At 33.3% G+C, this 25,967-nt stretch overlaps 1 long non-coding RNA gene across 1 annotated transcript; it reads left to right on the forward strand.

Annotated features, from left to right (window-relative positions):
* Positions 1–337: 337 nt before the first annotated feature.
* Positions 338–5,918, forward strand: LOC125681101 (uncharacterized). The gene is made up of 2 exons (XR_007372152.2): positions 338–595; positions 5,742–5,918. It is a non-coding gene; the product is annotated as an uncharacterized LOC125681101 (long non-coding RNA).
* The last annotated feature ends 20,049 nt before the right edge of the window (positions 5,919–25,967 follow it).

Below are 25,967 nucleotides of genomic sequence, written 5' to 3' on the forward strand. Positions count from 1 at the left end.
AAAATAAGAGTGCAGCTCAACGCCATATTCATGTTTTGTGGCATTGACAATAACCCTATGACGTCATGAGTCAAACCCAAATATAACGATAATTTCAGTATAATGGGGTTGTGATACAAGTAAGAGATTAAATTTCGTATATTTTATTCTTTAAAGTAAATACAAATCTTTCTGATATAAAATTATGGAAGAAAAAATTCTTTTCATTCATCTGCTCCGTTTCGTTTGTTTTTGCCGCCATTGTGCACTTAGCATTCCGGATAAATACTATTTACGGATACGTTTCTTTCATTTTCTCCACTTCCGCGCGAGATCATGGGTTGTTTTCATCTGCCCGTGTAGCACATCCTTTTACCAACTATCATCTTTATCATTCAAGCGTTTTACATTAATGATGTTTGACAAAGGGAATCCAATAAACATATAACACTGATTATAGAAATATTTGCACGCTGCTGAAGTTTACGTTTGACGGTTAGTAAAATGTTGCGATTACCACCTAAAGTTGATCCACAGGAACAAAAGAAAATAGCAAGAAGTGGATGTATACAGAGTTTTTGCTTATTTGCCGTGACATGCGCAGTTATAAGATCGAGTGAGTGCATATCACATGATTTCATTAAAATCAAATGTTCAGTACCCTGGTGACATCATGGTATAAGTATCAGCTATTTTCTTGGAGAATTTTAGTCTCCGTCTTTGTCATACAATGCTAGTTACCATTGATGCACATGTATGTCTAATTTCACAAATTTGATTAAACAGCTCTAATTAAACCTACTTCAAGTACTTAAAGTACCTACTAATATGTTTTACGGCGTGACCGTGTTTGAGGGCGAAGCAAAAAAGTTTTGGCATTAATATCTATATCCAAAACAGGACACAAACAACCTGAAGTTATCACGAGGACAGAGCTGTATCAAAGTATTATAATTTTTGGACATTTGATCCGCCTATATATTGAACGCGGGAAATATAACGCAATCGATGTAAACAGTACATTGTGACGTCATATTCAGCGTCGTTATTTAGCAAATTTACAAACATAGTGTTTGAACCACAGCAAAAAACATGGCGTTAATCGTGGAGTGATTATATATGATTAAGAAAATAAGATTTACAGGTTTTTACGGATTTTATGTAACATCTCAGAACGACGTGAACTAAGGTAGACGAGATTCAAAATGGAGGAATACATATCCACGCGCTAATATTCGAATCGACGCCATTGGTACCAAACTTTTCAAGTTCCATAGATATGGTTTAATTTTTCATTATTTTCCTATATTTTCCTTTTAAACATGTATATACGTGTTACCTATAGGGAGAGCTCCGCTCTCACGGCCCTTCGGACCTAGCTGCAGAACTGTAGCTCTCTGAAAAAATATTTTGACATAACAGAGAGCTACAGAGCCACCCCTTATAAAAACCTTCGATTTACGGCGCACAAAAAGCTGCGCACGGTTGAGGCCTTATATCGTTGTATTCTTGAGTTACTGTCTCATAAATTTAATATCAAAAAATTCTTAACATATTTTCCTACTATACTTGTGTCTAAACATACCTTCAAATATTCATTAAAGCCCCACACGACCTGAAAACTCCCAGCTTCAAATGATTTCGTTTGTTGACGTAGCCATGTTAGGTAGCCTGTCAATTCGAATCCTGATTAATTTCCATACTTGCACAATAACGTCTAGATGTGAACTAATATCCCCACAAATATTTTAGCTAAATATTTTAAATCATATATCATCCCAGTGCCTTTAAATAATAATTATTCAAATAGCTATACTCACGACAATGCGGCTTTCATTAGTCTGGTCCGGTCTCCATCCCTGTCACACGAGTGTTAAGGACTTTAGTAGCATTTTCATGAATAGAGAGCTTATTTTACCTTTAGAAAAACTTCATTTTTTAATTTCTATAAATTATTGGTATTGATAATAAATGAAGAGCGAATATATAACATATAACGAATTTTATGAATATATACCAAAAACAACAGGGTACGAACTGACCCGGCTACCTAACATGGCTACGTCAACAAACGAAATCATTTGAAGCTGGGAGTTTTCAGGTCGTGTGGGGCTTTAATGAATATTTGAAGGTATGTTTAGACACAAGTATAGTAGGAAAATATGTTAAGAATTTTTTGATATTAAATTTATGAGACAGTAACTCAAGAATACAACGATATAAGGCCTCAACCGTGCGCAGCTTTTTGTGCGCCGTAAATCGAAGGTTTTTATAAGGGGTGGCTCTGTAGCTCTCTGTTATGTCAAAATATTTTTTCAGAGAGCTACAGTTCTGCAGCTACTTCGGACCGTGAGAGGGCTTCGCCCTCTAATATGTTTTACGCCGTGACCGTGTTTGAGGGCGAAGCAAACTTTTGGCATTAGTATCTATTTCCAAAACAGAACAAAAACAACCCGAAGTTAGCACGAGGACGGAACTGTATCAAAGCATCCTAATTTTGGATATTTGACCGCAATTGATGTAAACAGTACATTGTGACGTCATATTCAGCGTCGTTATTTAGCAAATTTACAAACAGCGTTTGAACCACAACAACAAACATGGCGTTAATCGTGGAGTGATTATATATGATTAAGAAAATACGATTTACATGCTTTTACGAATTTTATGTAACATCTCAGAACGATGTGAACTAGGGTAGACGAGATTCAAAATGGAGAAATACATGTCCATGCGCTAATATTCGAATCGACGTCATTAGTACCAAAATTTTCAAGTTCCATAGGTATGGTATAGTTTTTCGTTATTTTCCTGTATTTTCCTTTTAAACATGTATATACGTGTTACCTATAGGGAGAGCTCCGCTCTCACGGGCTGTGAGAGGGCTTCGCCCTCTATTACGTGTTTTTGAATTTTGAAAAACATAAATGAATAATAATAAAAAATTTGAATACTTTACGAGGGTAGAGAATGCAGAGGAAATGCATGAAAATTCACCCCAAAAACCTTTAATGTAAAAATGCATGAAGGTAAACTTTAAAATTAATACAGAATTGTTAAGACATTTTAGACTTTTTATCACGTCGTAGCGTAAGCTCCTAGAAAATGGAACTGGGTGCTGTTACATTGTATTGATGCAAATTTGAAAGGTTAGAAAGTAATCATTTTTTGTCCAATATTTTTGTGATATTCATCGTCAGTATAAGTGAATCAAGAAATTTGGTACACACCATATTGCGCTGTTCCTGCGTTTGGCCATGAAATACAAGTAAAGGAAAAAGTAGGTAAAAATAGCTACTTGGAGTAGGTTTAAATACCGACGTAGCTATAAGTAGCTACGTAGCTAGGTAGAAATAGTCTTTCGACTGGACCTGTAAAATGCACATCCACTGTAAAGCAGTAAAAAAAGTTAAGAACTCTCAGGCACGTAGCTAACCCAGTTTGGAAGTGCAAGCCCATACAGGAGGAAGGGTCTGGGGGCCGCCTCAGGCCCCCAACGGGTCCAAGGTAGAGCCCGGTTGGGGGTGGGGGTTCAGGGGGGCAACGCCCCAAAGGAAAACGATTTTAACAAATCAGGGCCTCCTAAAATGCATTTTAAAAATTAACAAAAGATATTTAATATAATTATTTGACCACATTTTTTTTTGTTTAAGTATGATTGTCAGAATCACTGAAGAGACATGATTTTCAAAAATGTATCTCGTGCCCAATCTCAACATGACACATCATGCGACGGCGTAATGTAAACTAAATTGCAGAATGTATCACAGATGCTGGCGATGACCATCAATTTAGTTGGCATCATATAACCACCTCCCAGCATCTGTAAGTTTATCTTCAATTTACATTAAGCCACTGTGTACATCATACCTTTAAAATAATTAATTTGAAATTGTTGCAGTTTCAGACACTTTCTCTTATCTTTCTCTCACTGATGCAATTTTGTTTTTCTATATATATTTTTTTTTGGTCACCAAATAATGTGCAAGCCGGGGCTTACATGGCAGCTACGTGCCTGACTCTGGGTAGGTTGGAAATACCTACATAAGTAGCAATAGTCCTGTACTAACCTGTCTATAGTTAAAGACATTTTGTATTTCCTTTTATATGAATATAATTGGTTCCTTAGTCAAAACATTATCTGAATTTTATGACGTTATACAACCATTGACTACTATAAGGTGAGTGCATTGATTTAGCTACCTAAGGGCAATTAAGGCAAATATTATCCTCTTAAGGTAGCCTTTTTTAGGTCACCTGAATCATTCAGGTGACCTATTGCTATCTGTTTTTGTCCGTCGTGCGTTAACATTTGAACATTTTCAGCTTCTTCTCTGAAACCCCTGAACCAATTTCAACCAATTTTGGCATATAGCATCTGTGGGTGGAGGGGAACAAAAATTGTGAAATTCGTGGTCCCTGCCCCCCTGGGGCCTGAGGGGTGGGGCAAAAACCATCAAAATGAGTGTAATTTTAAAAAATCTTCTTCTTTACTCCTGGACATCAAGAAGCCAAACTGTGGACATAATTATAATGTACGTTGAGCCCTCTACCAAAATTGTGAAATTCATGGCCCCTGGGGCAGGGGTTCTTGTGTTAGGGTGGGGCTCTATTGGTCATATAGTGAAAATGTAGAAATTCTTTGAAAATCTTCTTCTCTGTCTCTGGGTATTAAGTAGACAAACTAATAGCATGGTAATGATGAACAAGGATGCCTCTTTAAAAATTGTGAAATTCATGGCCCCAGGATCAGGGGTTCTGGTGCTAGGGTGGGGCTCTATAAGTCATATAGTGAAAATGCATTATTTCTTTGAAAATCTTCTTCTCTGTCCTTGGGTATTAAGTAGACAAACCAATAGCATGGTTATGATGAGCAAGGATGCCTCTTTCGAAATTGTGAAATTCATGGCCCCTGGGTCAGGGGTTCTGGTATTAGGGTGGAGCCCTATTGATCTTATAGTGAAAATGCATTTTATTTCTTTGAAAATCTTCTCCTCTGCTGCTGGGTATTAAGTAGACAAACTAATAGTATGATAATGATGATCAAGGATGCTTCTTTCAAAACTGAAATTTATGGCCCCTGGGTCAGGGGTTCTGGTGCAAAGGCGGGGCTGATTGATTATATAGTGAAAATGCAATATTTCTTTGAAAATCTTCTGTTTTTGTCCGTCGTCGTTCGTCTGGGGCAAAAACCATCAAAATGAGTGTAATTTTAAAAAATCTTCTTCTTTACTCCTGGACATCAAGAAGCCAAACTGTGGGCATAATTATAATGAGCGTTGAGCCCTCTACCAAAATTGTGAAATTCATGGCCCCTGGGGCAGGGGTTCTTGTGTTAGGGTGGGGCTCTATTGGTCATATAGTGAAAATGTAGAAATTCTTTGAAAATCTTCTTATATTGGTTTTATCTAAGGAGTAAATAACCCTTTTCTTTATGATGTCTTAGACCTAGGTTTTTTAAAAAGGATTATTGATTGAACATAAAAATGACAGATGTACTTCATGACCACATAGCTATTCAATGTCCAAAAGTAAAATTCTTATATTTAAACACAAACCTAATTCAAACATTGGAAGGTTGTTACATGATACTCAGGTGACCTATAAGGCCCCTGGGCCTCTTGTATTTGGTTATAGGGCCATGTCATATATCTATCAACTATTAATAAAATTTCTTTACATCAAGGTCGTAATTTATACCCCCATCTGTTCATTAGATTTTCTTTGAAGACATACAGATTTTTTTTTTTTTTTTTTTGTAGTGCCATACATAGTGAAGCATGTGAATTCTTAAAGACAAATGAACTACTGTAGCCCAGTGCAGAGCACCTGAATGCGTTCGATGATTTGTGTAAAGAAATGGGAGTGACATTAAAAAGTTGTTCATGTTATTGTACATGCAGAGCAGCTATTGAATAATAAACACCTGAACCCATGATGTTTTGCCTTTTTAGTTCTGTATACTGGAAACAACCAAGGTTGTATCATTTTCTGATACATTAAGGAGGTATACTCTACATCGTGATAATGGCTGACTTCCTTTTAAAACATGGATGAAAATATAAATATCAGCAATATTTGTCTATTCATTAGAAAAATTCTCGCCTAGCTGAGTAGCTCAGCAGGTTAGCATGTCAATTGCTGAACTTTAGATCGCAGAGTCGAATCCAGCAGGGTTTTTAAAAAAAAAATTCTGATAAAACTGCATTATTTTTTTTTTTTTTTTTTACTAAATACAGTTTTGATGTTTTCAATATTTCAAGATATTGTTGTACATATCCTCCACTTTTCATCCATATCTGATTATCAAATTTCTCTGGTGTAGCATTCCTCCTTAAATATATGTAATGCTTTTTATGCCTCTGAGATCGAACATTGGGGGAGGGGGGTGGCATATTGTTTTTGTCCTGTCTGTCATTCTGTCTGAAACTTTAACCTTGCTAATAACTTTTGAACAGTAAGTGATAGAGCGTTGATATTTCACATGAGTATTCTTTGTGACAAGACCTTTCCGTGGGTACCAACAGTTTTGACCCTTTGGCCTTGGAGTGTGACCTACTTTTTGAAAACTATGGTAAATATTGGAGCTTTCATATTGCACATGAGCATTTCTTGTGACAAGATCTTTCTACTGCATGTACCAAGATATTTGTTCTTGTGACCTTGGTCATCTTCCTTCGGAACTGGCCATTATCGGGGGGCATTTGTGTTTCACAAACACATCTTGTTTACTTGTAAACTGAGATCATGGTGGCTTTATGAGTGAAAACGAAGTCTTCAAATGCTCTAGCATAGAATTTGATGAGTGAAAGATTGAATTAGTCTGTGCAGTATCACTTGCCTAATTCAGTCGACATTAGCTCAGATTCAACCAAACTGAAGATTCAAGTGAGCTTTCCTTATTAAATTTTGTCCGTCATTTTACGATCTGGCATTAACTTTCAAGGAGAGTTGAATAATCAATTATTTGAAGATCTCAATTCATTTGATGAGCGCAACAATTTAATTAAAGATCTCTTCATATAATTAATGATTTCTTCAATTCTGAATTACTGCGCACTTTAATTGAATTGATGATCTTCTCAACTGAATTAATGATATCAACAATTAGATTGATGCGCACTACATTTCAATTGAAGAGAGCAATAATTGATATAATGCGCACATTAAATCCAATTAATGAGAGCAATAATTGAATTGATGCACGCATTAATTCATTTGATGAAAGCAATAATAGATTTAATGCGCACATTAGTTCAAATTATTGCTCTCTTCATTTGAATTAATGATATCTTTAATTCATTTGAAGAGAGCAATAATTCTCTTAGAGAGAGCAACTACATGTATATAATTAAAGATATCTTCAATTCTACATATCCACAATTGAATTAATGATCTCTTCAATTGAATTGTTGCTCTAGCTCTTTAAAAGAATTGATGTGTGCATTAATTCCTTATAGAAAAGCATTGTAAATAATTATACATAATATTCAATTGAATTACAAAGATCATCGAATTATTTATACGGAGCTCTAAATTAATTATTGCAAGCAATATTTCTATGAAATTGATGCTCTCATCAATTGAATTGAAGAGAGCAATAATTAAATTAATGCACACATTAAATCAATTATTGCTCTCATTAATTCAATTGATGCACGCTTTAATTCAATTGATGAGAGCAGTAATTGAATTGAAGCATGCATTAATTCATTTGATGAGAGCAATAATTGATTTAATGCACACATTAATTCAATTAAAGAGAGCAATAATTGAATTGATATCTTCAATTATTTGAGTTCATGTTAATTAGGCACTCCATGTAATCACATTATGAGATGCACATCTTATTACAAAAATACTATAATTATACATTATTGATTTACAATGATTTTTTTCACTTGGGAACTATTCTTGAATGAGACATCTTGTACCCGATAAATAAATATTGACACAGCTTTATTTTAGTCATTCTTTATTGAAATGAGTCCCTTTTACAGATAAAGATGAGAGAAGAGGTACAATCATGGAAACGTCTTATCCAAGTATATCCCGAGTTGTTAAAGACAGACACTATGTTCATCTCAATCATATTGTTTTCTTCTAGTCCAAAAAGAAATAACTTAATTATCTTACGGAATCTCAACCCCCCCCCCCCCCAAGACCCCAAACAAACAACAACAAAAAACACCTTCATGTTCAGCATTGTTGTTTGAATAAAATGTAATTTTGAAATAGACATTCGTCATAAATACAAACAAATTTTAAGACTCACACTGATTTTCTTGAATACATGGGGAATCATTGGATAGTAATGCATCAATTATCTTATACAAAACCTAAATACATGTATACATATCTGATGCCCACCCCATCCCCCTATCTTTAATAATTTCTCAGGCACCCAATTTTCTCTTTACTTTTTCATGAAATTCAATTTTTGGTAAAAATCATTATCTTAATGAATAATGAACAATCATTGAACATTGTTTACTTTTATAGTGTGTGATTTAAAGCATACAAAAAGTAATATTCAGTTGGTATTCCTATATAAAATGTTTATGTTGAAAGAAAGAAAAGGTGACAACTGCTACAGCTGGAAAAAAATGCCTGTTTCATTAAATGTTGAAGTTTTTGGCCTGAGAATGTAAAGATTATTTTTTGGAGGCCTGGGCCATGTTGCATTGAACAGCAACATACTTTGCAACACTTCACACAAAAAAAAAATAAAAATGAAATGTTTTTTTAACTAAATGATTTTCGCACACAATTTCTTGTAGTTTAAATGTCTGTAGAAGTGAATGATATACAATGAAACATAACTGGAAGCATTCAAGACACCACTGACATGGCTTGCAAGGTACTCTGTGCCTGAAATACACACACTGTATTTTAATTGTACGCTATCTATGATTAAAATTTCATCAACCTTCATATATATTTACAAAAAAAAAAAAAAACAACCAAAAAAAAAAACAAAAAAACCCAAACCCAAACAAATCCGACTGATATATGATCTTCTACAATACACAGTTTAAGTTTATTTTTCATGAAAAGCACTTTAGGGTAATTATCTTACTTAGATAAAGCACTATATAAATGTACAATGATAACGATTCAATGGTCAATGATACCATTCGTACATATCATTAATTCCTCATACATATCTCAACACACATTACATATCACAGTTCATCTAGATATCATTTCAATATAAATATACTGTTTGTTTCCCATCATTTGAATACAAATCACAATCACACCACACACACTCTTTTGTATTTTTCTTAAATGTAACCATCATTTCACAATCACACCACATTGTTTTGTATTTTTAAAAAATGTAAATATAATGTTTGTTCCCCATCATTTCACAATCATACACTATCTTCTGTATTTTTCTTCAATTCTTTCCACCAAGTTTGGCACATTTTGTATTTTGTATTTAAAAGGTTAATTACAATCTACAGATGAAAGTTTTCTAACATGTATACTAGATTTTCCCTTTACCTGCGGGTCACTCCTTAAAGAGGCTATCCCCCCTCCTCCTAAAACATCCTGCAGAACAAAATTTATTCTCCACACACCTCATACCTACAATTGCATTTATTTATTTTTAAAATGTTGATTTTCATTTTTCTACAACAAAATAATTCTAAATACAATAAAAACTCTGAATCCAATTATGTGAAAAACACAGCAACTATAAGAAAGTAAGTAAGTAAATGATTTATTATAGTGACATGTGTTTTATACATTACATAATTCAAAAATACATTAAACAGAATAATAGGAATTTAAACACCCGGCCCATCGGGCCTATATACTACTTTTAACAGAAAAAAAAATTAAATAATAAATACAGTGGTACATGTATTACGCATTACTTTTACTATTATGGTATATGATAGACTGTCTATAGGTGTATGTGGAGAACAGAAATTTTGCAGTTTGTCTTGGAAAATTTAATAATAGAAATTTTGTTTTGTCTATATTTTTAACACTTAAGAAGAACATCTAAAGTTTATCTCTTCATTGGATCCTTTAATGTGTTGAAATTGCACATGGATGACAAACTAACATACAGTGAAAACACTCAATTCAATTCTATAAAAAAACCCAAAAAAAACCAGAAGCTATATTTCTAACACTTATAAAAATAACTAAAGTATTAAATTCAATTATATAAAAAAAAACACCCAGAAACTATATTTCTAACACTTATAAAAATAACTAAAGTATTAAATTCAATTATATAAAAAAAACACCCAGAAACTATATTTCTAACACTTATAAAAATAACTAAAGTATTAAATTCAATTATATAAAAAAAAAACCCACAGAAGCTATATTTCTAACACTTATAAAAATAACTAAAGTATTAAATTCAATTATATAAAAAAACACAGAACCTATATTTTTAACACTTATAAGAATAACTAAAGTATTAAATTCAATTATATAAAAAAAAAACCCAGAAGCTATATTTCTAACACTTATAAAAATAACTAAAGTATTAAATTCAATTCTATAAAAACAACCCAGAAGCTATATTTTTAACACTTATAAAAATAACTAAAGTATTAAATTCAATTATATAAATTAAAAAAAACACAGAAGCTATATTTTTTAACACTTATAAAAATAACTAAGTATATCTCCACATTAAAGAATTTAATGTGTTTTCTTTAGTGTGTTAAAATTGCTCACACATACGAGTATGAAATTGACCATCATTAAATTCCAGGGTAACAAACAAGTTACATTAATGCACTCATTTAGGTCTGTAATTAAACAATCAAGCTGTGGACTATAGAACTGTGTTTACACAGGGGAGTCCTCCTTTGATCTCAGTAGGCTAATCACCCAATTCTGGCCTCAAAAGTTCGTTTGATGAGAGTCCATGAGTAACTCCAAATAAACACAGTACCTATATAAGAGGGGTGTTTTTTAAAGTTGCATCAAAACTGAACTTTGCTTCACATATTGATATTGTCCTGATCTCTCCTCTGGAACCAAAATGGAAGTTATTAATATTGCCCTCAGTCTGCTGAAACAACTTAGATACCATGAAAGAGCCAGGCAAGAGATTGCTCTGTTAGGTATGCTTTTATTGAACATGCTAAATGATACAAGGTATAATTAACCTTATATAAGAAACATGGGATTCTTTACACCCAACCCCAATTCCTATCATTTTCTAATATGAAATACAGTGCAACTCGACATGTACAGTTGTATATCATTTTATCAAAAAAATATTCCGAGGATTACTTGTACTTGAACATCATTTGTACATTTGTCTCAAAAATCTTATAATATGAAATATTTTACAACTGAGGAACAAAAATAATTATTACCGTTGCTTAATTGTAGCCATATCTTAATTTGAGGGATAATTGGGAATTTGAAAATATGGTATACATATATATCTATTATTTGTTATTTTAAGATTACAACTCAACCCCTCCCCCAATCAATTGTGAATATAGATAAAGAAATTGCTACAGAACTGTATTAAATTAATTGCTTAGTATGCTTTAATAGGGTTTCATAAATAACGGATATGATCTGCAAGTTATACTGATACAATGCATTGTTAGATGTCTTGTACCGATGTTTAGTGTTTAACCCCTATGAACAATATACATGATATGTGTAATGTACTTTCATAACATTCTAATGCAAGACACAGGATACTTAAATGTGATTAATGCAATTTCTGTTTTTGCTTTTCAGATAAGTTGATTCAGAGACATCAACGTCAGATTGAAAGGTCTCTCCAGCTAGGCCGAAAAGGACAAGCTCTTCACTACATGGGATGCAAGACCGTGGTCCAAACTGTGAAGTACTTCTACAAACAATACTACGTCCGCAGCTGGCTACAGGTGCAGGTTCATGCCTGGGAAATCATGCACGCCCTGGATACCAACTGCGATCCCCCTAACTTCGTGACAACCACGGCAAACTTCCAGAACGAGAGGATGCAACCCTATAAGTATCACCAGGCACAAGTTGCTGCCCAGTGTAGTTTCTCAAGGGCAAGTTAGAGTGATCTGTGTTTGCAGTACTTGTTTGATATTTGACAGCAATTTTTGTGTCTTGATGGGATTTAGAACTGGACTCTGAATGCTGTGAAATCACTGAACATCATCAAAAGTGGGATACGTTGAATATTTTTTGTGCTTAAATTTGTGTATTGTGCTATACTATTACTATTAAAATGTTATTGTGCAAGTGCTTATGAGACTAATAAATTGTAAACCAATATTATTTTCCCACTCATTTCTCATGAGCATATTATAGAGATACAAATGTGACACATTGATATTCTGAAGGTTGTCTGACATTGGCAACATATATAAAGTATGTAGGTATACAAAGTCAAAATCAAGCTTTAGAGGGATAATAAAAAATATTTTTGATTCATATATATACAAAATACCTTTGATTTCAAAAAATGAAAGTTTATGAATGGATTTTAAATCAATATGGGAATCTTTCTATCTGATAGATCTTTCTATAAGATAGATCATAAGATGGCAAGTATTCAGAAAGATAAGTCTTAGGCTGTTGTTATACTCGTTATGTTGTAAAATAACGTGTTTCTCTATTAACTGCATGGAGGAATTTAAATGTTACATGTTTACGAAAGATTAAAGTATACAAAAAAATGGAAAGTTGAAATATTACGATTTCAGGCATTTGTAATTTTTAGCTCACCTGAACCGAAGTGAGCTTTTCTGATCGCTTTTTGTCGTCCGTCTGTCTGTTAAACTTTTCACATTTTCGACTTCTTCTCCAGAACCACTGGGTCAATTTCAACCAAACATATCCAAAAGCATCCTTGGGTGAAGGGCTTTCAAGTTTGTTCAAACGAAGGGCCATGTCCCTTTCAAAGGGGAGATAAATGCAAAAATAGGGTGGGGGCATTTAAAAATCTTCTCAAGAACCACTGGGCCAGAAGAGCTGAAATTTACCTGAAAGCTTCCTGACATATTGCAGATTCAAGTATGTTCAAATCATGGCCCCCGGTGGTAGGATGGGGCCACAATAGGGGATCAAAGTTTTACATACAAATATATAGGAAAAATCTTTAAAAATCTTCTTCTCAAGAACCACTAAGCCAGAAAAGCTGAGATTTACATGAAAGCTTCCTGACATAATGCAGACTCAAGTTTGTTCAAATCATGGGCCCTGGGGGTTGAATGGGTCCACAATAGGGGATCAAAGTTTTACATACAAATATATAGGAAAAATCTTTAAAAATCTTCTTCTCAAGAACCACTAAGCCAGAAAAGCTGATTTTTACATGAAAACTTTCTGACATAGTGCAGATTCAAGTTTGTTCAAATCATGGCCCCGGAGGTAGGATGGGGCCACAAGGGGGGATCAAAATTTTACATACAAATATATAGGGAAAACCTTTAAAAATCTCCTTCTCAAGAACCACTAAGCCAGAAAAGCTGATTTTTACATGAAAACTTTCTGACATAGTGCAGATTCAAGTTTGTTCAAATCATGGGCTCCGGGGGTTGGATGGGGCCACAATAGGGGATCAAAGTTTTACATACAAATATATAGGAAAAATCTTCTTCTCAAGAACCACTAAGTCAGAAAAGCTGATTTTTACATGAAAACTTTCTGACATAGTGCAGATTCAAGTTTGTTCAAATCATGGCCCCCGGGGGTAGGATGGGGCCACAAGGGGGATAAAAATTTTACATACAAATATATAGTTAAAATCTTTTTCTCAATAACCACTGAGTCAGAAAAGCTGATATTTACAAGAAAACTTTCTGACATAGTGAAGATTCAAGTTTGTTCAAATCATGGCCCCCGGGGATAAGATGGGGCCACAAGGGGGGATCAACGTTTTACACACAAATATATAGGGAAAAACTTTAAAAATCTCCTTCTCAAGAACCACTAAGCCAGAAAAGCTAATTTTTACATGAAAGCTTCCTGACATAATGCAGATTCAAGTTTGTTCAAATCATGGGCTCCGGGGGTTGGATGGGGCCACAATAGGGGATCAAAGTTTTACATACAAATATATAGGAAAAATCTTCTTCTCAAGAACCACCGAGTCAGAAAAGCTGATTTTTACATGAAAACTTTCTGACATAGTGCAGATTCAAGTTTGTTCAAATCATGCCCCCCCGGGGGGTGGGGGTGGGGGGTAGGATGGGGCAACAAGTGGGGGGGTCAAAATTTTACATACAAATATAGGAAAAAGCTTTAAAAATCTTCTTCTCAAGAACCATTGGGCCAAAGAAGTTGACATTTACATGAAAGCTTTCTGACATAGTGTAGATTCAAGTTTACAAAGGGTAGTTTGGGCCATAATAGGGACTAAGGTTTTACATGCAAACATATATGGAAAGTCTTCAGATATGGGCCAAGGTGACTCAGGTGAGCGATGTGGCCCATGGACCTCTTGTTTGATATATTTATAGAATTTAATATATTGTACTTCTTTTTTAAATTATGTGACCTTGCACTTTATTTTGCATTTCAATGACATCTCCCCAAGTTTCCCTCACAACATTGGAACTGTAGTTTTATTTTGAGAACAAATGTCTTTCCATTTTCTCCACTTCGTCAAACATTACAGATATTTCAGCAGCTGATACGTTTGGATGTCGTTTTATAGATTTGTAGCTGCTACAGTGTATGTGGTCACGATGAAACGCATTTGAATACAAATCATTTATTATTTGTAGACACAAAAGCAGTACTGAGTAAATATATTTCTTCACGTTTTTATCCTTTTGTTAGTTTTCGTACTATTTCATTTCATTCAATTGTTGGCTTTTTCGCATAGGAAAGCTTATTGCGCCCTGGATACATGTATACGCGTACTAGACGAGTTTCGTTCGATTAATAATGCTTCGCTAGATATTACCCGTGTCTTTGGTTTTCCCTACCCACCCACACCCTCGTTTACGGAATATGTTTTTAATTTGTATTCAGTATATTATTTTGTTGAATAAAACAAGTGTGGCGTTGCAAACTGGTAACAAACGCATCAATCCTATTGTCTTTATTTCTTTATATTTCAAATTAGTTATTAAGCAAATGTTTTATTTTCGGAGGAGAGTAAGGAGGCAGAGAATAAAAAAAATATATCAGACTTTTGATATAGTGTTTCTATACAAATATCATTTAATGTTTTCATTTTTGTATCACAATTTCTGTAGTTAGATATATATACATGTATGAAATTATAAAACAACAATGTGAACATTTTTCCAGTCTTGACAACATGAATAGATTAATATGGTTACTCAATGGTGAAAATACTGATGTACTTGTAGCCCTTTGCGATTTGATTAAAGAAGCAATATAAAATGAAACATGTGAAAGTTCAAACCAATATGTTTATACATAATTATGCACTCCTTGTAAACATGACATGTTGACTTAGTACCAATGCACCGTCCCTTGTACTTGTACTACGTGCCTATTACTATTATTATGTGTCATTGCATATATTGTTATTATTTTCTTCCTGTGTGCATTTCTGACTGTTTTGCATTAGGATACACGGTGGTACTTACATATATTACATCAAGTAATGTCTCATGTTATGTACATTGTCTAAGCTCATACTACTAGTATTACTGTATATTATGTGTGAACCATATGAAACCATATTGCACATATGCACTCATTATAAACATGACATGTTGATCTAGTAACAATGCACCGTCCCGTGGTATCTTTTGCATTACAGTGGAGTTAATCATATGTACTTATACTACCTTTACTATTATTACATGCAGAGTTGTTATGTACATGTATATATATGTAACAATCATGTATGCTGTATGCCCGAGAGGGTCCTAATTTGGAAATAAATCATATTCTATTCTATAGTACACAAACTGAGTGTCACTTCTAGAGTCGATGCTGTAAATTTGGGATATTCCACGAATATTGAGTTCATCATAAAGATCACATGTTGCGGTATACGAAGCTTATCAATGATGTCCACATTCTCCATATACCTTTAGTCTAAAAGATTGTTTCTGTCCCTAAAACCACGTTCCCTCCAGTTAAGCTACCTATCTCTTAGCACAACATAGTTCAGAATAGACTTAAGACAAGTATCTGGATGTCTTAAGATTTCTAACAACCTTAAGATTATCTTAAGATATGACAGTTTTGTGAAACAGCTATGATGGATCTTATGACTTAAGATAGATCTTGGTCGTAAGATAGTTTTGTGAAACTGGCCCCTGGTTCATGGATACGACCATATCCTTTTCGTTCATAAAGATGCCTCTGTAGTAAACGACTTGCCATGTAGCAAAGCTCATCAACCCAGGCTCTTCCAGAAACGGAAAAGGATCGTATATTTTTGCCACGGTTTACACCGATGCCCGATATATCTGTATGTACTCCGGAGTCTTTTTGAGATATCGTTGCCGGTTCGATTCTCCATTGAACTGTTGTTGTTCTGAAAGCTTTTCATACTTGATAGAACTGAAAATATCGAGAAATTAAACATTTGATTGACATATATCATATAAAATGACTTTATGACTTCTGTCAAATGTTTACTATGGCACGTACGCCGTTTTGACATTTATTCCTCTTTAAAGACATCTGATAAATATTACAAGATATCTTATAAAAGTTATAAGATATCGTATAAAAGTTATAAGATATCTTTTAAAGTTGATGAGATATCGTATATCCTTTATAATATTCTTAAAGATATACGAGGGCTGTTCGTTATTGTGTATTGTACGATATCTCAAAAGCATTCGACTGAAATAGTGAAATGAACATTACAAGCCTTCAAAGTATTTTCCGCGGTTTGAAATACATAATTTCAATCTGAAAATGCGTCACAGTACGCTGATTTAGGTATAGACCTCTGAGGCACTGAGAGATGGCTGAGCCAAGGGCTTGTAGGGACTTGTAACGACGGCCAGATAAGAACTTTTTAAGTTTTGAAAAAAGGAAAAAGTCGCATGGGGTTAGATCTGGAGAGTATGTTGGGTGTGGCAAGACGGTAACCTTCTCCGACTTAAAAAATTGTTTCACAGGCTCGGATGTATGTGATGGAGCATTATCATGAAGTAGACGAACATGCCTAAATCCTGACACAGGGCGTCGTTTATGATAACATTTCTTGACCTTTTTCAGTATAACATCTCGGTAATACCGACCTGTAACACCTTTATCCTTCGGCACCGGAAATTGTACGGCTATACCATCACACGAGAAGAATTTGCAACAAAGAGCCTTCTTTGTGCTTATAGTTCTTTTGGCAACTACAGACCTTCTACCGTGTTTAGTTAGCCATGTTTTGTTTCCAATTTTTCTTACTGGTTCGAAATACATGTAGTGAACCCATGTTTCATTACCAGTAACAATGTTTGAAAATCGTCTTTGATTGAATTTGGGAAACATTTTGAGCTTAGCGGTTTGTACTCGTACCCGTTTTTGGTCATCTGTCAATACATGCAGTGTCCATCTAGGGACGGATCCAGGAATTGCGGTTAAGGGGGGCGCCACTTTATTAGGCAGTAGATCCAGGGCAAAGCCCTGGGGGGGGGGGGAGCCAGGAGGCGAATACCCCGGAAGCTCCTGGATTTTACATATTTTATAGGGTTTGAAATACCAGGCATGTCTCTTATTTAACATTTGTACTATTTTTTTTTATCATTATTAATAAGATGAAATTAGTTAAATGACGCAAATTTTAAGGGTTTTTGGAAAAAAAAATTAAGTTCTCCCAATAAAGTAATTCAAGAAATCAAAAGATTTTGTCATTTGATTCTCCGAAAGTGGAAGAAAATGTTGCTTCTTTTATCGTTTAGTACATTTTTCTAAACAAGATACCACGATTTACCATAAATTTGAGAATTGTAGGGGGGGGGGGGGGGCGCAGCCCCCCTCCCCCCCTTAAATCCGCCTCTGCCATCTGGCAGAAATCTTTCGTACTTTCAAAATACGCTTCAAAATGAAATGCACCCGCGATAGTGATATGCCAACAGCTTTGGCAACATCACGAATCTTGTATCTGCCATCACTTGAATCAATTATTTTGAGACATTTGCCTTGCCTGTTACAGTCACAGGTCGGCCAGATTTTGATGCATCTTTGACAGATTCTGTGCCAGTTAGAAATTTCTTTCTCCACCTACGAACTGTCTCATAAGACACCTTATCAGACCTCCCCTAATTCAGTAAAAATCTGCATTACTGAATGACCGAGTTTTGTACGAACTTTTATATAAGCTCTAATTTCTTCAATATTCTCAACCCGTTTCCCAACCATTTTTACAACAGTAGTCAACGACTGGCTCTATTGAAATGACTATATGATTAAAACTATGTGGAGCTGAAGGTTCGTGTTTAAATACCGTTTATACCGTTGGAAAGGTATTGAACAGAGCTATTCAAGAGTATCATCATACACGAAATCGTGTAAAGCATTATCGCGCTGTGGTACAATACACATTACATATCGAACAGCCCTCGTAAGTATCAAATCTAGTGCAAGAAGTGTCCCGGGCCCAGTATTTAGTAGTTGCAATAATGTAGCCCTCTCCGATTTAGGGGGGGGGGACTTCTGAATAAAAAAAAATCGGATAGGGCTACATTGTTGCAACTAAGTATTTAGATGCATGTATTAATGGTACAGCCCTCGTATCATTAAATATATGAAGTATCTCATATAGAATATAATATACATGTGTATCTCATAAACTTTACAAGATATTAATTTTTTTTTATTAGATATCTTATCAACGTTTTTGATATAAGATATCATATAAACTTAACAAGATATTGCCGGTTTATCATATATAGATAAACCGTGTTATTTCATGCATATAGTAGTCTTATGGGTTATGAAAACAACGACAACTCGGATAAGTAATTCCACATCACACACACACCCTTCTTTTTATTACGAACTTTCGGAGCATACGCGTCATTAACTTACTTTTCTTTCTCAGCATCCAACTTGGGTACAGGCAAAAAATATCCCTCCCTCCCAATCCCATAATAGTTGTAGACTCTTTTTTTCCGGCTTGTTTTTTTTTCTTTTACAACGTCATGGCCATGGAAATCGATGTCTGCTCATATTACAACAGAACTTAATTGGAATGTGTCGTTGGACGGCGTTGATGGAACAGTGAAAATCTTGGCAGTGTTCATTATTTAAACTATCGACTGGAATTTGTGTCGTATAATTTTGATTAAAATATTGTCTCCGGTGTGTACTGTCTTTTCCAGGCTCATCGGATAAAGATAATATTTTATTTCATAATTGTGTATTTCACATCTGATATATGCTGCCATATTGTATGTTCGGCGCATTATATGTATCTATATACATGTAGAATATCTTATCTGATGCACATGTATCATATATGCCCACAGCTCTGTCAGTATCTGTTATATTGCAATTTTGATTAAACGGCCATGACAATATCGCCAAACAAATACAATTTTATTTTTATCACAAATAATTAGGTCGGAAATCTGTATCAAACTTTGTCTGTTGTCTGTTTACTCTGTAATTTACTAATTATTTAGAACTTAGGTCCTGAAATAACTTATAAACATTATAAGAGTATTTTATATATGAGATATCTGCTGGTGGACTGTTAGTCCCCGAGGGTCTCTACAGCCCAGTAGCTAAGTACTTCGTTACTAGCTTGAAAATACGGATGTATATTTAATTGCTCTTATAAAATTTAGAAATTCATTTCAATATTAAGGATTATCTCCCTCATGCATAGCTCTTATCCTTGGACGAATTTGGCTCCACTTGTTTAGCACGCTGTTTTTGGCTATATTTAGATCTAATACTTCATAGTTATTTCGGATTTCAAACATTTCGGTTGAGCATCACTGAAGAGACATTATTTGTCGAAATGCGCATCTGGTGCATCAAAATTGGTACCGTATAAGTTTTACATCTTACTGTAAAACTTTTATAAGACATTTTATAACTTATCTAAGATATTCTATTACTTTTATGAAATATTTAATAAAAGAAAAATTTATAAGATATCTCAAATATTTTATAAGATATTTTTTTTTACAAAGTATATGAGATATCTTATAGAGTTAATAAGATATCTTATATGTTTTAAGATATATCTTATAAACTGTAAATCGAATGAGATATCTTATAAATTTCATGAAATATTTTATGAATTTACCTTTATAAAACATCTTATAAAACATACTAGGTATTTTGTGTGCATTATAAGATATCTCACATAGTTTATGAGATATTTCATAGAAATTCATTGATGAGATTATCTTATAAAATATATGATGTAAGATATCTTGTAAAGCTTGAGATATCTTATAAAACAAAGATTTCTTACATATCTTTTTATAAGATATCTGATAAAAATTAAATTCATAAGATATATTCTATTTTTGTAAGATATTTGATCATATTTCATAAACTTTATGACATATCTTAGATATCTTACAACGTTTATGAGATATCTTAAATTATGTAGTTTATAAGATATCGTATATATTCTATGATATATCTTATAAAGTGCAAATTATATGAGATATCTTATAGAGGAATATATATAAAAATGACATTTTGTAAGTAAGTAAGTAAATAAATTGTTTATTATAGTGACATGTGTAATGAAAATAAACGTAATTTTTTACACCCGGCCCAAAGGACCTATATGTCACTGATTAATATTTTTACAATGTTTATACAAACACATAAATGGAGATGGAATGATATTAGAATGTCTTTTTTGTGAAGTTCTGACGGATTTTAAAAGCATCAAGTATGAAGATAGCGGCTTGCCTTGGAAATATACATAAAATATACGAGAAGAGTGCATTATCTAATGACAAATTTGACAAATTTTTAAATCCTATTTTGCTGAAGAGGTCTTTTCTCTTATTTTCATCTAATTTACAATGTAGTAGAAAATGTATTTCGTTTTATATGAATATAATTGGTTCCTTAGTCAAAACACTATCTGAATTTTATCAGTAAGTTAATTAAATGTTAAACAACCATTGACTACTATAAGGTGAGTGCATTGATTTAGCTACCTAAGGGCAATTAAGGCAAATAGTATCCTCTTAAGGTAGCCTTTAAAAAAAAAAGTTATAGGGCCATATCATATATCTATCAACTATTAATAAAATTTCTTTACGCCAAGGTCGTAATTTATACCCCCATCTGTTCATTAGATTTTCTTTGAAGAAATACAGATTTTTGTTGTTTTTTTGTAGTGCCATACATAGTGAAGCATGTGAATTCTTAAAGACAAATGAACTACTGTAGTCCAGTGCAGAGCACCTGAATGCGTTTGATGATTTGTGTAAAGAAATGGGAGTGACATTAAAAAATTGTTCATGTTATTGTACATGCAGAGCAGCTATTGAAATTGTAAACAAATCACCCTTACAGTTTTGCTAGAAAAATTTGTTAGTATTTGATTAAGGAATTGCTTACAAATCACTGGAACAAATTACTAATAAGTGATTTGGTTGCGATTTGTAAGCAATTTGAAAGTGATTTGATATGAACATTTTTTACTTGGGCATAGTGATTTGTTCACAATTTGTTGAAAGTGATTTGTTAGCTCATTTGCTGATGGGAATTTCTATCACTTACAAATCATCTTGAAATCAGTGACTTGTTAGTGACTTCTTGAAATAATTTGTTTGAAGACTTTTTTCACTTGGGAACTATTCTTGAATGAGTGAATGAGACATCTTGTACCCGATAAATAAATATTGACACAGCTTTATTTTAGTCATTCTTTATTGAAATGAGTCCCTTTTACAGATAAAGATGAGAGAAGAGGTACAATCATGGAAACGTCTTATCCAAGTACATTAATGCCAAATATATCCCGAGTTGTTAAAGACAGACACTATGTTCATCTCAATCATATTGTTTTCTTCTAGTCCAAAAAGAAATAACTCTATCTTATGGAATCTAAAAAAAAACACCCCCCCCCCAAAAAAAAACAACAACAAACAAACAAATCTAAAAAACAACAACACTACCACCCCCCCCCCCCAAAAAACAAAAAAAAACCCCACCTTCATGTTCAGCATTGTTGTTTGAATAAAATGTAATTTTGAAATAGACATTCATCATAAATACAAACAAATTTTAAGACTCACACTGATTTTCTTGAATACATGGGGAATCATTGGATAGTAATGCATCAATTATCTTATACAAAACCTAAATACATGTATACATATCTGATGCCCACCCCATCCCCCTATCTTTAATAATTTCTCAGGCACCCAATTTTCTCTTTACTTTTTCATGAAATTCAATTTTTGGTAAAAATCATTATCTTAATGAATAATGAACAATCATTGAACATTGTTTACTTTTATAGTGAGTGATTTAAAGCATACAAAAAGTAATATTCAGTTGGTATTCCTATATAAAATGTTTATGTTGAAAGAAAGAAAAGGTGACAACTGCTACAGCTGGGGAAAAATGCCTGCTTCATTAAATGTTGAAGTTTTTGGCCTGAGAATGTAAAGATTATTTTTTGGAGGCCTGGGCCATGTTGCATTGAACAGCAACATACTTTGCAACACTTCACCAAAAAAAAAATGAAATCTTTTTTTAACTAAAAGATTTTCGCACACAATTTCTTGTAGATTAAATGTCTGTAGAAGTGAATGATATATAATGAAACATAAGTGGAAGCATTCAAGACACCACTGACATGGCTTACAAGGTACTCTGTGCCTGAAATACACACATTGTATTTTAATTGTAGGCTATCTATGATTAAAATTTCATCAACCTTCATATATATTTACCACAAAAAAAACAACAACAAAAAAACAACAACAACAACAAAAACAACACCCCCCCCCAAACTTATGTAGTTTTTGCCTTTTCATAGTTAAATGTACTATGTTAACCTTAGTTTTAGTATAATTTTATGCCCTTTTCTATTTATTTATTGTTCTTTGTTTAAGTTTATTTTTCATGAAAAGCACTTTAGGGTAATTATCTTACTTAGATAAAGCACTATATAAATGTACAATGATAACGATTCAATGGTCAATGATACCATTCGTACATATCATTAATTCCTAATACGTATCTCAACACACATTACATATCACAGTTCATCTAGATATCATTTCAATATAAATATACTGTTTGTTTCCCATCATTTCACAATCATACACTATCTTCTGTATTTCTCTTCAATTTTTTCCACCAACTTTGGCACATTTTGTATTTAAAAGATTAATTACAATCTACAGATGAAAGTTTTTTAACATGTATACTATATTTCCCCTTTACCTGAGGGTCACTCCTTAAGGAGGCTATCCCCCCTCCTCCTAAAACATCCTGCAGAACAAAATTTATTCTCCACACACCTCATACCTACAATTCCATTTTTTTTTTTAAATGTTGATTTCATTTTTCTACAACAAAATAATTCTAAATACAATAAAAACTCTGAATCCAATTATGGAAAAAACGGTACTGACTAAAACCCGGTCTCGGTCCCGGTCTTCGGTCTCGGTCCCGTGACTAAAACCCGGTCTTCGGTCCCGGTCCCAGATACTTTTATTCAATAAAAACAGAATATATCAGGATATTTGAGCCCCATTTCTCAATAACTTAGGTATGACATCTCATGCCTGCATTCTGATAGTAAATTGATCATATTATTTTCTTCTTTTGTAAAATAATATGTGAAAACTCCGGGACCGGTGGGACTGAGAAATAAAAACAGTGCTAAAAGCCGGTCCCGGTCTCGACATTTTTCCTCAATAGCCGCTTTAATCTACCTTTTCATAAAAAATATAAGGACGTGATACTCAATGGCATCCCTTTGTATACATATATTTCTGATTTATTGTGTGTATAGGTTTTTTATTCCACTTCTTTATACATGTATTTATGTCAGAATCGAACTCAACTACATGTACATGTACGTGACATTTTGTCCCAAAGGATTGCGTTACACTACCTTTTCATTAGAAGATAAGGATGTCGAAGGAAAATAATATATATGTACTTATCCTGGTGTATTTGTTTATAATTTACATTTAGTTTATTTGTTCATTTATTTTATTTCTTCTATATTCCTGTCAAAATCAGTTTTCAAAGATTCATGTTTGGTATTCCGAACCCGATCTCTTTATATGGGTATAGTTTTATATAACCAATAAATAATAACTATAAAATATTTCTTCCTTTCTTATTTCATACTTAGTTTTCTTCTTTTTTTTCAGTTGTGGTTCTTTTAGATACAATGCTTTTTAAAAAGTCCACCTAATATATTTATAGTATCTATAAAAGTGTGTCATACATAGAGCACATGCTCACCAAAAATTCTCAGATTCTGTATACTTATACAGAAGATACCCTCTGACTTTAGATGATCTTCAAATAATCTATGGTATGTTTTACTGTAATATTATGTGGTAATCATATTTATTGTCAATAGTTATATACGTTTATGTGCAAACATATATGTATTAATTATGCTGCACAAAAACTGTTGGTTTCCTATTTTCAAAATATCTTATATTTCAAAGTGCATAAATTTGACATAAACTGATAAATTTACAAACAATGAAATCTACATTTATAAATATGCAAGACATACATGTAAATTTATTTAAGAAATAAATTTCAGTTTTGAAAATACAAATAGGCCTACTGTTAGCGCTTCATGAAAAGTATGCCTGCGTGAAGCAATTTATACCCTCGTGTATTTTTACTAACCATTCAAGAGTTATGGCTAAAGCTAAAGATTTTCAAAAGTAGGTCAAATTTGAAAGGTGATGAATTGCATGTAAAGAAAGGTCTTGTCACAAGGAGTACACATGTGAAATATGAAAACCCTATCAACATGCATTCAAAAGTTATGCCGAAGGTTCAAGTTTTTGCTGACAAACAGACGGATGGACCAAAAACTATATAAATGCGCCCCGAATATCCGATTACGGGGGTATAACATTTGCTTTTCAAAAGCATCATTCTTGTATTCAGAATCTTTCTGGAAAGGGGCGGGGGAGGGGTTGTTGACTAGAGTGCACATTAATTTTGTTTCGCTATCAACAACAATTATTCATCATGTTTCAATAATCATAATAAAATTTAAGAACAATATTTTTTTTTATTTTTTTTCCATTTCACTAATGAACATAATTTTTTAAAGTACTTCATACATCGTACATTCTGGACTCACATCTTGCACGTATTATTCTAATATTTACATAGAGGCTTTTCTTCCCTGATTAAAACAACTAATATAACATCATGATTTAACAAATTAATGCGATTCTCACGATACATTCGTAAATGAGAGAGAGAGAGAGAGAGAGAGAGAGAGAGAGAGAGAGAGAGAGAGAGAGAGAATACATGTACATATACAGAAACCCGGTTCGGATTACACCAACATTGAATTTGAAAATTTTATCAATCGTGTGGTCAGGTGTTTGACCTAAATGAAATATAAAAAAGACTTAATTTTGTAAATACTACATCCAACAGTAAATTACAAACAAATACACCAGGATAAGTACATATATATTATTTCTCTTCTACATCCTTATCTATTTATGAAAATGTATTGTAACGCGTTCATTTGGGAGAGAAAAATCACGTAGTTGAGTTCGATTTTGACATTAAAAAGGAAAATTGGAATAAAACACAAACATACAATAAATCAGAAACATACATGCGCATACAAAGGAATGTCATTGAATATAACACTCTTATCTTTTTCTCATAAAAAAGTAGATTAAAGCGGCTATTTAGAAAAATAAAAAACATCGAGACCGGGACCGGCTTTTAGCACTGTTTTTACTTCTCGGTCCCACCGGTCTCGGAGTTTTCACATACTATTTTACGAAAGACGACAATAATATTATCAATCAACTATCAGAATGCAGGCATGATATGTCATATCTAAATTAACGAGAAATTGGGTAAAATATTCTGATGTATTCTGTTTT

This window comes from Ostrea edulis, chromosome 2, assembly GCF_947568905.1.
Source record: "Ostrea edulis chromosome 2, xbOstEdul1.1, whole genome shotgun sequence".
Classification (NCBI taxonomy): domain Eukaryota; kingdom Metazoa; phylum Mollusca; class Bivalvia; order Ostreida; family Ostreidae; genus Ostrea; species Ostrea edulis.